A 15,255-nucleotide genomic window follows, 5' to 3' on the forward strand; every position below is an offset into this window, starting at 1 on the left:
ACTGCACTCGGCCACCGTACGCCTCCAGCCCCTGAAGGACAGATTTTACTTCTGCCCGTGCTACTCGCTTCCCCCACACCCGCGCTCACTTCTCCCGCGGTGAGCGGGCCGCAAAAATATCCGTGGCGGGCCGCATGCGGCCCGCGGGCCGCATGTTTGACATGCCTGGCGTAAATTCATTAGAGATTTACGAGATTTCCAAGAAGATAAAATCTTTAGATACAAAATGAAAAAAGTAAACTAAGGGACCCCATTAGAGGACCAGACTTATCGACAGAATGGGAACTATCCAATAGTTAGACTGAGACTGATCATGTTGATAGTAGATGTGAAAATTCAGCTAGTGGACAGCATATCAAAGCCACTACGACTAGCTACATCTACTTTTTTAGGACAAACAGGACACGACATGAACCACAGATGAGAAAACAAGAAGGGGGCGGGTGGATTTTCTAAGAGACAGGAGCCGTTGGGGCTACAGGGAGCAGGCCCCCAAGAAATAGCACAGAAAGAAGCCCAAAAAGTAACTCAAGTAGTCAACCTCTCTAACAAAATCCTAGATGCCAATCATGTTCAAGCCTTAACTAAAGGTATTTCCTTCTGTCCCACGAATAAAATAAACATCTTTGAAACAGTTAAAGATCTCAACCTATTTACAAGGGATCTGCTGTTACATAAATTTTTCAGCAGGAAACAGCGGATGATAAATCAAAATACTTTGTTAGAAGATTGTGACCAGTTAGACCTAGCAAATATCGGTATATTAGAAAGTCTAGTTGAAGAGAGTGATAGACCTCAGGGTGAGGGGCCCATTACCTGTCTTAAAAATAGATCTACATTTACATCACTGGCAGAATCATGTACGAATGTGGATGTAGTTACTCGTTTAGTGACGCAACATATCAACAAGCTCAATTATCAAGAACATCTAGCATTAAAAGATCTAGAAACTGATGAGGCAATTGTCGTTAAATCGTCCGACAAGGGTGGGAATACAGTAATCTTGGGAAAAATACAAGACAGACATCGGACAGACAATGCTATAAAATATTGACAGAAGATCCAATAAAAATCTACCAAACAGAACTAATGACAATTTTAAAAGAGGGTTTGGAACAAAAGATTATTTCCAAGAACAAGTTAAATTTCATCTTTATTAAGTCACCAGAGCTAGCCACTTTCTTCTACAGAGGCGCCAGCCTTTATTCTAAAACCTCGGCGGCGTACCGCTCTGAATACAGGGTCATGAAGAGCTACGTTTTCCAACTGTATAGCAATTGACTCGGGGTTCTATTCGTTTTCTATCGGGCGCAGAAAATTGCATTTTAGTGATGTCTGCAATACCATCTAGAAACTCAAGTGGGCGATCGCTAGCTGTTGTCTTAAAAGTCTAATAGCATTTCAACCTACTGTACAGCCGTACAGTTCTGCAAGTCTGTGTGTGTACAGTAATTGTAATTTGAAGATTTATATTTGAAGCAGAGATTAACGTTACGAGTTCATACTGTATACAGTAGTGTGAGGCTCCTTAGCCATACACATTAAAAATATGAGGACACATATTGTACTGTATACAGAAGTACAGTATTACAAAAATATAACGTTGCGTCTTCTTCCGAATAGAAAATATTTTTTCCGCTCATGCGGATTGGAACCTTGCTGAAACGCATACTGTATGCGTGTCATCACATTTCTATATGTATTATTTATTAATCAATGCTTTTGCTAGGCTTGCTCTTCTTTTCTTTTTTATTTTATGCGCATGCATGTACGTCTCATTGGAACCTTGTTGAAACGCATATGCATGTCATCACATTTAGGCGCATGCGTGTATGACTTCTCATTCAATGTGAATTTCAAGTCTGAAAAAAAAACAACCTTGTTTTTTGTTTCTCGACATGGGCTTGTATAACAATTTTTGCTATTCTGAGAATCAATCACTACTGTAGCTTTTTAATACTACACTAGTTATGTACGTACTTAATGAGGTGGATGGCATACTGGGATTTTTATTTGGGGGTGTGGGGCTCAAAACATTATGATGACTTGTTGAAAATATTTATTTGAACTAATAATCCAGCATACAGCCCTCTCCCCCTCCCCCCCCCCCACACACACACATAAGGCTAAAGTATTTCTACTTCTTATCGACACCTCCCCCAAACCATTCTTTTGTAAAGGATGGCTTTGTGGCTTAGTTTAATAGTTTCATCTTCCCAAGCGTGTTATCACATTTATGCCCATGCGTGTATGTCTCACACACCCCCCCGGTAACGGTTAATCAATGCTTTTGCTAGGCTTGCTCTTCTTTTCTTTTTTATTTTATGCGCATACGTGTACGTCTCATTGGAACCTTGTTGAAACGCATATGCATGTCATCACATTTAGGCGCATGCGTGTATGACTTCTCATTCAATGTGAATTTCAAGTCTGAAAAAAAACAACCTTGTTTTTTGTTTCTCGACATGGGCTTGTATAACAATTTTTGCTATTCTGAGAATAAATCACTACTGTAGCTTTTTAATACTACACTAGTTATGTACGTACTTAATGAGGTGGATGGCATACTGGGATTTTTATTTGGGGGTGTGGGGCTCAAAACATTATGATGACTTGTTGAAAATATTTATTTGAACTAATAATCCAGCATACAGCCCTCTCCCCCTCCCCCCCCCCCCACACACACACATAAGGCTAAAGTATTTCTACTTCTTATCGACACCTCCCCCAAACCATTCTTTTGTAAAGGATGTCTTTGTGGCTTAGTTTAATAGTTTCATCTTCCCGAGCGTGTTATCACATTTATGCCCATGCGTGTATGTCTCACACATCCCCCCGGTAACGGTAATGCAACCGCTTATCAACACCCCCCCCCCCTGAACCATTCTTTAAAATCTTTGAGGCTTTGTTTACAGTAATTGTGTCGCTGAGTCTTCTTGAGGTCGGCGGCCTTCTTGAGGTTGGTAGGCTTTGTTCACAGTAACGCATGCGCACGAGTTATAATCCTTCTCGAATGACTCCTGACTCCTCCACACAAGTGAATTACAAGTTTAAGGGCCGGTGGTAACTGTAGCACCTTCCAACAAACCCCCCACCACCACCACCACCGCCACCACCACCACCACTTCACACACAAAGCCTTACAAACAAACCAAATTAATCTGTTCAATGATTCTCGTGAATTTAATTTTTTATTTAATCTGGATAATCATTGAAAAATGACAAATACACATACTGTACTGTAATCATGAATAATACAAATGTACAATCTTGTCTTTACAGTATCTTCTTTGTAATGGCTGCATTGCATTCAGTTCTTTTGTCATTAAGAGAGGGGGGGGTGTAAATGAATGACTATTGCTACAATATACAGTACACACAGTGCAATACATTTACACATGATACCCCCCTCCCCCCACCCTTCATTTTTTAGTGCAGCAGTTCTGTCTGAAAAGAAAAAATTAGTGCAGTAAAGTGCATGTAAGGCATTGCGGATATCACTATATAGGACTATACAGTTACTACTGTCAAACAATACGGTATACTGTACAGTACATAGTAACTGTATAACTACAGTATATACTGGAACTCTATACTACTGTACATTATAACTACTTTATAACTACTTTATAACAAGTTTTTTAATGCAGCAGCTCTGAAAAGAAAAGAAAAAATGAGTGCAGTAAAGTGCATGAAACACAAAGCAAGGAAAAAGCAGGCACTAATTCTCAAGAGAACAAAAATAGAGATTGAATGAAATACAGGAGAGCGTGTGCCCATAAAAATAATAATTTAATGGAACCAGCAAAAAAATACAGCTACATTACGGGGTACACAGACCCCCACCAACGCGTTTCGAGCGTGAGCTCTTTCTCAAGGTTTCATTTCAAGAAACATTATATGCATTCATTGAACTTTGCAATTTTTGTAAAATATTTTGAGGCTTTTTTTTAGAGCACCACACATTTTTCCATTTTCGTAAAGTGCATGTAAGGCATTGCGTATACCACTATATTGGACTATACAGTTACTACTGTCAAACTATACTGTATACTGTACAGTACACTGTGGCACATATTACGTCAAGCTCTCAGTACTACCTCATATATATATATATATATATATATATATATATCTATATATATATATAGATATATATATATATATATATATATATAAAAATAAAAGAAGAAAAAAAGCGCCAAATCCTAGTGCATTACTGTGCAAAAATCGATATATTTAATTCCCAAAAATCTCAATAAAAATGAACTCACAAACATAAAACAATTAAAAGCATTGTATGAGATATACTCATGCTCCTAGGACCAGGAAACGCTGCTCTGCTGCTGCTCTGCTGCTGTAATCACTTCGGGACTCCACTGGATCAGAATGCTGCCTCCGTTGTTCACCGCCTGCAGGAACTGACGTATCAGGCACTCCGCGATGGTCTCTCACCGGGTACACACCACCAGATGCTCCTTGGTTCCCACCGGGGACGGTAGATGCCGCGGACCAGCGGATGACGTCACGGGAATTGTACTGGACACCGGATCGGTAGAGATTCGTAGCAGTTCAGTGGCAAGCGTTTGTGAAAGTCCACTGCACACCTTCCCTATGCGTTTCGTCAGATTAACTGACTTCTTCAGGGGATGGGCTCTGGGTATGTGGTGTAGCATAATATATACCCCCCCCGAGTCCAATTAGCTTGATTAATTAGTAGGCAAACAGTGTGTGGGCAATCTGCATTACTAGCAGAACAAATTATGTGCACATATGAACACCCAATGTTGAATCTCCATTAATAGATACTTGCCAACACACAATGATGTGAATGAAATAAATAACAGTTATACAATTAAATTATTAAAACAAACTTGCAGTTAATGTCCTTTTCTATTTTTTAGTTAAGCGGACTACAAGGGTATATCTAAAGATATCAAAAGGATATACTTGCCAACACACATTGACATGAATGAAGTTAGTAACAGTTATACATATCAATTATTAAAACAAACTTGCAGTTGATGTCCTTTTCTTGTTTAGTTAGACGGACTACAAGGGTATATCTAAAAGATATCCTAAATACCCCAATGGATCTATTTATACACAGTTGATATTTGTACTATTTTACACTAAATAAGTGTGGCTTGAGGAGGGTAGATCAATTGATGAATAAAGAAGAGCCAAATAATATCTTAACAATTGATTAACTAATACATATGGTGGGTTAATATATTGTTTGTATCTTGTTTTGTACTTTTATGGAAAAATAATTTTCCAACATAGATAGAACCAATAAACCATTATGAATAATTTTACTCTTGATAGTTTAGAATAACAAATTTAGATATCATAAATATGACTATGAATATTATCTGGTATCTCACAAACTGGAGGTTAATGCATCTGCTAGTTTGTGTAGATTATTCCGAATGGGGCTATATAGTAGAAACAGCGTGGAAGAGAGCAACATGAAAGTCCATACAAATTATAGTATGGAGTTAAGAAATGTTATTGGAAGTTTAGACCGGACATGTATCCTAGGTCACTTGTATAAACAGCCCGGCAGAATTGCATGGTTCAGCTTGTCTCCCAACACTCCTCGATGTAGTAGAGAAGGGAGGGGGAGGGGGGGGAAAGGGGGGGGGGAGACCTGGGGCGGATAAGGGGAGAAAAAGAAAAAGAAAAAATAGGTGTATATGTGATAAATGGTTATATGTGAATATAAATGTGAATATCATAATCCAAATGATACTGTAATAACATCCTCTTTTAAATGTGTCCTAATACGGCACTGTGCTATTGTGTGTGTAATTAAATAATTTTTGTGTGTACTACTATTTATATAAACCAACACCTAAATTGTTAGGTGTTATTATAAATATTAAACACCATAATGTGTAAAAGGATAATGACCTATGTCTGGCGATCATGAAGGGAACATGTCAAACATGTTCAACCCAGACCTCCATGATCACCAGACTTTTATTGAATACCTATCAAATGGTGACAATGGAAGGAAAAGAACAGGAGAAAAGTCCATCCCAAAATGTAGATGGATATGGATTTAAATAACTGTCCTGACATCGATACAGTCATTCAGGCCTTCTGGACTCAGTGTATTCAATTCGTAGATCCAGTATGTTTCTCTAAGATTAAGCAATTTATGCCTGTCTCCACTCAAAAGTGTAGAATTGATAGCCTCAACCCCCATGACTACTAATGAAGACGGATCTTTGTTGTGCTTCAATTCATAGTGTCTGGATAAACTATGTGTTTTTAACCCATGAATTATATTACGTCGATGTTCCAGGAATCGTATACATAGGGCCCTTTTGGTTCTACCAATATACTGAAGCCCACAGGGGCATGTAATGGCATAAACAATGTAAGTGGACAGACAGTTGATGTGACCTTTTATTTGATGTACCGATCCATTTGAATGGGATGTAACATTCTCAGTTTTCTTTAAATGTTTGCACGTAAGACATCTTGAGCGATTGCACAGGAAATTGCCATTTTTTATATTCTTACTTGTTTGTACAGCATTTTTGAATTTTTTCAATCTACTAGGTGCCACGATTGATTTTATATTTCTGGCTTTCTGGAATATCACCGGTATTTTGGGTGGTAGATTTTTACCTATGATTGGGTCATTAAGTAAAATTCCCCAGTGTTTGTTTAATATATTTTTTAGTTTTTGTGAGGCACAGTTAAATTGCGTTATAAATTGAGGGATACAAGTCTGTTTCTTATCCCTTGTCTGCATCTTTTTGTTTCTGGATATTATATTGCCCTTTGACTGGTTTAGAAGTTCTTGTCTATCAAGTTGACCCACTTGTTTAAAAGTTTCCAAGACCTTATGGTGATTGTAACCTTTGTCCACAAACATTTTTACTAGAGCGTCCCCCTGGGCCAAGTAGTCAGACTCAAGAGAACAATTCCTCCTGATTCTGAGAAATTGGCCCCTGGGGACGTTCTCCAGCCATTTATGGTAGTGGTTGCTGTTATAATGTAGGTATGCATTTGTGGACACTTTTTTGAAAAATGTTTTGGTTACAATTTCATTCTTGTTATTCACCATTAATTCCAAATCCAAAAAATTTATATTATATTTGTTTATATCAAAAGTAAACCTCAAATCCATCTGATTGTCATTAAATGCTGTTAGAATCTCACTCAATGCCTCCTGTTCACCGTCCCAGATAAATATTAGGTCGTCTATGAAACGGCCATAGTACACCAAGCCCGCCCCCAGCCTAGCATTCCCCCACACATGAGTATCCTCCCATAGGCCCATGTATAGGTTTGCATAGCTGGGGGCAAAGCGGGTGCCCATAGCCGTTCCACAGATCTGTAGATAGTAATCGTCTCCAAATAAAAAATAATTATGTTCCAGAATGAACAGGATTGCATTTAAAATGAACTCTCTCTGTGTTTTGTTAATAAGATTATCCTTTTCCAAAAAATGTGCTATTGCTGCCACTCCTTTTGTATGACCAATGCATGTGTACAAAGAGGCCACATCACATGTGGCCCAAATGTAAGTAGATTTCCAAGGTATCCCTGAGATTGAGTCTATGACATGCAGCGTGTCCCTAATATGTGATCTCAACTTGATCACCATAGGTTGTAAAAAATGGTCAACATACTGAGACACGCTGGACGTCATAGACTCCACCCCAGAGACAATTGGTCTCCCTGGTGGGTTGACTGTATCTTTGTGTATCTTTGGTATGTGGTAAAACACTGGTGTTCTAGGGTTTCGTTTAAATAAGAAATCAAATTCTGCTTGTGTGATAATTCCCTCATGTTTTGCCTCTAAGAGGAATGTTTTAAGATCCTTTTGATATATGTCCATTGGGTCTTTTTGTAGAGGTATATATGACTTCCCATCACCTAACAACCGATTTGCTTCTGCTATGTATACACTCTTATCTTGAAGCACTATGCCGCCGCCTTTATCTGCCTGTCTTATTACAATTTCACTTTCTTCGCTCAATTCTTTTAAAGCCTGTAATTAATTTTTATGCAAATTACTTTTTTGTAATGAAGGTATATTTTGGCAGAGTGATTCGCAAGTCCTTCAATGCCAGTGTATAAAATGTATCAATGAATCCCCCCTTGGCTTGATAGGGGAAGAAGGTGGATTTTGGGATAAAGGGTGAATGTTTGATGTTAACTGTAGAAAATTCCACAGAGGTAATATCAGCAACAGTGGAGGAAGACAATACTGGATCTACCAAGTTTTCCACAATATCCAGTGCAACATCATTGGGATGTGTAATGTGCTGTGTAAAAATGTCCAAATTTGGGCCACAGTTTGTATCGATGTCAGGTGTATCAAAGCCATCTGTCAGAAGTGAGGTCATGGCTTTAATGCAATCCCTCTCTTGAGAACTGAACATCTCCTCCCTCTCCTTGCCCTTCATAGTGAAAAATCTCATTAACGTGACCTTTCTAATGTATTTATTTAAATCTACAAATAAATTGAATTTTTTTGGTGAACTACTAGGTGCAAAAGAAAGACCTTTAGAGAGGAGTGCGGTATGATGTGCTGACAATACAAAACTTGATAGGTTGAAAATACCGTGACTCTCCGGCATCAATGTCCTTAGTCTGCCTTCCTTCTTTCTTTGTTCACGCTGCCCAGATCTTCTTCCTCGCTGTTTCTTTTTCTGCGTTGTGAGGAGTGTTCCCGCGCTGTGGGATGTCTGTCCCATAAGGGGTAGGTTCTCCCTTTCTCTCTCTCTTCCTCCTTCTTCACCAACTCTAAAAAAGAAGCAGTATGTGAGGTTATTTTAGACCGAGGTGGTGTTGAATCCCTTTTAGTGTGTTTGGAAATAGCCCCACTTGTTTCTCCCCCTTCTTTATTAACAAGACCTGAGTTCTTAGGGGAATCTGTTAGAACCTCAAATCTGTTCTCTGTTGGACACACCGGTGTGATGGATTTATTTTCCTTTTGTTTGTTTGTCCTAGGTGTGTGTGTTCTAGATGTTGCTCCTGAGGTATGTTGGTAGTCCCTACTTCTTTCCCTATATTTGTATTGTTTCTTCCCTTTCTTGGGGGGATAGTGGTGTTTCGAATCATCTCGCTTGACTCTTTTCCAATTTGTGACCTGATTAGTAGCATAGTCATTAGTATCTCTCTGATACTTTGTATCTTTATGTTCCATAATGTCTTTTTCATAATTTAACACTCTTTTATTCACCAATTGATCCAATTCCTGAAACTCTTCGCTCTCTGTATGTGGCATTAAAATTTGTTGTACTTCCTCTATTTCCTTCTCAGTGATTTTCACTCTCTCCTCTCGATAGGAGATTAGCAAGCGAATCAGTGAGAAGGAACATTTCTCCAAAATGGAGTTCCACTTTGAAGAAAAATCCTCACTGGTTTCAAATGTAGGTTTCTTTGTTACTCTTAAACCTCTAGGAATTATATTTTCATTTAAATATCTTTCCAATGAGAGCAGATCAAGCCAATGCTTCATCTCCTCCTTCGCCAATTTCTCAAGCCTAAAGAAATTGGTTTTTAGATCTATACCCTCCTCCATATTATCAACTGTAATAGACTCAGCTGGTTTGAGATAGTTTTGCCTTCTGGCTAATCTTTCTTTACTATTAGACATCATAATGAAAACTATATTTCTGGTACCCACCAACAGCTGCTGACCGTGGAGTTGAAAAGCTATTAGCAATATGTACAATAGTGGTCTGCGCTAGTGTATGAATAACCAGAAATATAATGGTAACTAAATGCTGAATAAATATAAATTATAAATATAAAAAATTATTCCAATATATCCTTAAAAAATGAAATTAATATACCAATATTGCATAATAGTCAATGTCTAATAAAAAACAGCTAATAAATACAATTTAAACAAAAAAATATATTTGTGTGGTGCTGTGAACTTTCCTTAATCTGCTCAATGCAGATAGTCCTATGGAGTCCATACAAATTAAGTCCAATGATTGGGGAGTAACAGTAGCACTAATAGGACAGACAGGCAGCTTCTTTAAAAGGGCTCAACGACCTCCCTCTCCACCTGCATAGAAAAATAAAAGAAGAAAAAAAGCGCCAAATCCTAGTGTATTACTGTGCAAAAATCGATATATTTAATTCCCAAAAATCTCAATAAAAATGAACTCACAAACATAAAACAATTAAAAGCATTGTATGAGATATACTCATGCTCCTAGGACCAGGAAACGCTGCTCTGCTGCTGCTCTGCTGCTGTAATCACTTCGTGACTCCACTGGATCAGAATGCTGCCTCCGTTGTTCACCGCCTGCAGGAACTGACGTATCAGGCACTCCGCGATGGTCTCTCACCGGGTACACACCACCAGATGCTCCTTGGTTCCCACCGGGGACGGTAGATGCCGCGGACCAGCGGATGACGTCACGGGAATTGTACTGGACACCGGATCGGTAGAGATTCGTAGCAGTTCAGTGGCAAGCGTTTGTGAAAGTCCACTGCACACCTTCCCTACGTGTTTCGTCAGATTAACTGACTTCTTCAGGGGATGGGCTCTGGGTATGTGGTGTAGCATAATATATACCCCCCCGAGTCCAATTAGCTTGATTAATTAGTAGGCAAACAGTGTGTGGGCAATCTGCATTACTAGCAGAACAAATTATGTGCACATATGAACACCCAATGTTGAATCTCCATTAATAGATACTTGCCAACACACAATGATGTGAATGAAATAAATAACAGTTATACAATTAAATTATTAAAACAAACTTGCAGTTAATGTCCTTTTCTATTTTTTAGTTAAGCGGACTACAAGGGTATATCTAAAGATATCAAAAGGATATACTTGCCAACACACATTGACATGAATGAAGTTAGTAACAGTTATACATATCAATTATTAAAACAAACATGCAGTTGATGTCCTTTTCTTGTTTAGTTAGACGGACTACAAGGGTATATCTAAAAGATATCCTAAATACCCCAATGGATCTATTTATACACAGTTGATATTTGTACTATTTTACACTAAATAAGTGTGGCTTGAGGAGGGTAGATCAATTGATGAATAAAGAAGAGCCAAATAATATCTTAACAATTGATTAACTAATACATATGGTGGGTTAATATATTGTTTGTATCTTGTTTTGTACTTTTATGGAAAAAGAATTTTCCAACATAGATAGAACCAATAAACCATTATGAATAATTTTACTCTTGATAGTTTCTCCTATCGAGAGGAGAGAGTGAAAATCACTGAGAAGGAAATAGAGGAAGTACAACAAATTTTAATGCCACATACAGAGAGCGAAGAGTTTCAGGAATTGGATCAATTGGTGAATAAAAGAGTGTTAACTTATGAAAAAGACATTATGGAACATAAAGATACAAAGTATCAGAGAGATACTAATGACTATGCTACTAATCAGGTCACAAATTGGAAAAGAGTCAAGCGAGATGATTCGAAACACCACTATCCCCCCAAGAAAGGGAAGAAACAATACAAATATAGGGAAAGAAGTAGGGACTACCAACATACCTTAGGAGCAACATCTAGAACACACACACCTAGGACAAACAAACAAAAGGAAAATAAATCCATCACACCGGTGTGTCCAACAGAGAACAGATTTGAGGTTCTAACAGATTCCCCTAAGAACTCAGGTCTTGTTAATAAAGAAGGGGGAGAAACAAGTGGGGCTATTTCCAAACACACTAAAAGGGATTCAACACCACCTCGGTCTGAAATAACCTCACATACTGCTTCTTTTTTAGAGTTGGTGAAGAAGGAGGAAGAGAGAGAGAAAGGGAGAACCTACCCCTTATGGGACAGACATCCCACAGCGCGGGAACACTCCTCACAACGCAGAAAAAGAAACAGCGAGGAAGAAGATCTGGGCAGCGTGAACAAAGAAAGAAGGAAGGCAGACTAAGGACATTGATGCCGGAGAGTCACGGTATTTTCAACCTATCAAGTTTTGTATTGTCAGCACATCATACCGCACTCCTCTCTAAAGGTCTTTCTTTTGCACCTAGTAGTTCACCAAAAAAATTCAATTTATTTGTAGATTTAAATAAATACATTAGAAAGGTCACGTTAATGAGATTTTTCACTATGAAGGGCAAGGAGAGGGAGGAGATGTTCAGTTCTCAAGAGAGGGATTGCATTAAAGCCATGACCTCACTTCTGACAGATGGCTTTGATACAGCTGACATCGATACAAACTGTGGCCCAAATTTGGACATTTTTACACAGCACATTACACATCCCAATGATGTTGCACTGGATATTGTGGAAAACTTGGTAGATCCAGTATTGTCTTCCTCCACTGTTGCTGATATTACCTCTGTGGAATTTTCTACAGTTAACATCAAACATTCACCCTTTATCCCAAAATCCACCTTCTTCCCCTATCAAGCCAAGGGGGGATTCATTGATACATTTTATACACTGGTATTGAAGGACTTCGAATCACTCTGCCAAAATATACCTTCATTACAAAAAAGTAATTTGCATAAAAATGAATTACAGGCTTTAAAAGAATTGAGCGAAGAAAGTGAAATTGTAATAAGACAGGCAGATAAAGGCGGCGGCATAGTGCTTCAAGATAAGAGTGTATACATAGCAGAAGCAAATCGGTTGTTAGGTGATGGGAAGTCATATATACCTCTACAAAAAGACCCAATGGACATATATCAAAAGGATCTTAAAACATTCCTCTTAGAGGCAAAACATGAGGGAATTATCACACAAGCAGAATTTGATTTCTTATTTAAACGAAACCCTAGAACACCAGTGTTTTACCACATACCAAAGATACACAAAGATACAGTCAACCCACCAGGGAGACCAATTGTCTCTGGGGTGGAGTCTATGACGTCCAGCGTGTCTCAGTATGTTGACCATTTTTTACAACCTATGGTGATCAAGTTGAGATCACATATTAGGGACACGCTGCATGTCATAGACTCAATCTCAGGGATACCTTGGAAATCTACTTACATTTGGGCCACATGTGATGTGGCCTCTTTGTACACATGCATTGGTCATACAAAAGGAGTGGCAGCAATAGCACATTTTTTGGAAAAGGATAATCTTATTAACACAAATGCATACCTACATTATAACAGCAACCACTACCATAAATGGCTGGAGAACGTCCCCAGGGGCCAATTTCTCAGAATCAGGAGGAATTGTTCTCTTGAGTCTGACTACTTGGCCCAGGGGGACGCTCTAGTAAAAAAGTTTGTGGACAAAGGTTACAATCACCATAAGGTCTTGGAAACTTTTAAACAAGTGGGTCAACTTGATAGACAAGAACTTCTAAACCAGTCAAAGGGCAATATAATATCCAGAAACAAAAAGATGCAGACAAGGGATAAGAAACAGACTTGTATCCCTCAATTTATAACGCAATTTAACTGTGCCTCACAAAAAATAAAAAATATATTAAACAAACACTGGGGAATTTTACTTAATGACCCAATCATAGGTAAAAATCTACCACCCAAAATACCGGTGATATTCCAGAAAGCCAGAAATATAAAATCAATCGTGGCACCTAGTAGATTGAAAAAATTCAAAAATGCTGTACAAACAAGTAAGAATATAAAAAATGGCAATTTCCTGTGCAATCGCTCAAGATGTCTTACGTGCAAACATTTAAAGAAAACTGAGAATGTTACATCCCATTCAAATGGATCGGTACATCAAATAAAAGGTCATATCAACTGTCTGTCCACTTACATTGTTTATGCCATTACATGCCCCTGTGGGCCTCAGTATATTGGTAGAACCAAAAGGGCCCTATGTATACGATTCCTGGAACATCGACGTAATATAATTCATGGGTTAAAAACACATAGTTTATCCAGACACTATGAATTGAAGCACAACAAAGATCTGTCTTCATTAGTAGTCATGGGGGTTGAGGCTATCAATTCTACACTTTTGAGTGGAGACAGGCATAAATTGCTTAGAGAAACATACTGGATCTACGAATTGAATACACTGAGTCCAGAAGGCCTGAATGACTGTATCGATGTCAGCACAGTTATTTAAATCCATATCCATCTACATTTTGGGATGGACTTTTCTCCTGTTCTTTTCCTTCCATTGTCACCATTTGATAGGTATTCAATAAAAGTCTGGTGATCATGGAGGTCTGGGTTGAACATGTTTGACATGTTCCCTTCATGATCGCCAGACATAGGTCATTATCCTTTTACACATTATGGTGTTTAATATTTATAATAACACCTTACAATTTAGGTGTTGGTTTATATAAATAGTAGTACACACAAAAATTATTTCATTACACACACAATAGCACAGTGCCGTATTAGGATACATTTAAAAGAGGATGTTATTACAGTATCATTTGGATTATGATATTCACATTTATATTCACATATAACCATTTATCACATATACACCTATTTTTTCTTTTTCTTTTTCTTCCCTTATCCGCCCCAGGTCTCCCCCCTCCCCCTTTCTCCCCCCCCCCTCCCCCTCCCTTCTCTACTACATCGAGGAGTGTTGGGAGACAAGCTGAACCATGCAATTCTGCCGGGCTGTTTATACAAGTGACCTAGGATACATGTCCGGTCTAAACTTCCAATAACATTTCTTAACTCCATACTATAATTTGTATGGACTTTCATGTTGCTCTCTTCCACGCTGTTTCTACTATATAGCCCCATTCGGAATAATCTACACAAACTAGCAGATGCATTAACCTCCAGTTTGTGAGATACCAGATAATATTCATAGTCATATTTATGATATCTAAATTTGTTATTCTAAACTGTCAAGAGTAAAATTATTCATAATGGTTTATTGGTTCTATCTATGTTGGAAAATTCTTTTTCCATAAAAGTACAAAACAAGATACAAACAATATATTAACCCACCATATGTATTAGTTAATCAATTGTTAAGATATTATTTGGCTCTTCTTTATTCATCAATTGATCTACCCTCCTCAAGCCACACTTATTTAGTGTAAAATAGTACAAATATCAACTGTGTATAAATAGATCCATTGGGGTATTTAGGATATCTTTTAGATATACCCTTGTAGTCCGTCTAACTAAACAAGAAAAGGACATCAACTGCATGTTTGTTTTAATAATTGGTATGTATAACTGTTACTAACTTCATTCATGTCAATGTGTGTTGGCAAGTATATCCTTTTGATATCTTTAGATATACCCTTGTAGTCCGCTTAACTAAAAAATAGAAAAGGACATTAACTGCAAGTTTGTTTTAAT

Source organism: Ascaphus truei, chromosome 4 (assembly GCF_040206685.1).
Source record: "Ascaphus truei isolate aAscTru1 chromosome 4, aAscTru1.hap1, whole genome shotgun sequence".
Taxonomy (NCBI): domain Eukaryota; kingdom Metazoa; phylum Chordata; class Amphibia; order Anura; family Ascaphidae; genus Ascaphus; species Ascaphus truei.